Consider the following 385-nt stretch of genomic DNA (forward strand, 5'->3'; position numbering starts at 1 on the left):
GCATCCCGGCCGCCCCGCCGCCCGTTAGCCTACCCGCATCCCTGCGCTCCCGGAGGCGCCCTTTGGGAGCCACCTGGGAGCCAGTTCTCGCTGGGTAAACGGAAAGGAACAAATTCGTGTGGATGAAAATAAAAATATCCTGGTGGGGGTGAAAGGGAGGTGGGGTTTGTCTGCGCGCGCGTTGGACTCGGGAGAGCAACTCCGGAGCGGCGTGCGGTGTCGCCTCCCGGCCGGCCATGGACTGGCGGGAGGAAGGCGCAGGGCGCCGCGGCCGCTCGCGCCCCTAGCCCGGCGCTCCCTCGCCTTCCCGCCCCGCTCCGACCCTCGGGGAGCTTGGCGACCGTGTCTTCATCGCCCAGACGGCACCGTGGAGCCGAGGATCTGC

The sequence above is a fragment of the Bison bison genome, unplaced genomic scaffold (assembly GCF_000754665.1).
Source record: "Bison bison bison isolate TAMUID 2011002044 unplaced genomic scaffold, Bison_UMD1.0 scf7180017864160, whole genome shotgun sequence".
Lineage (NCBI taxonomy): Eukaryota > Metazoa > Chordata > Mammalia > Artiodactyla > Bovidae > Bison > Bison bison.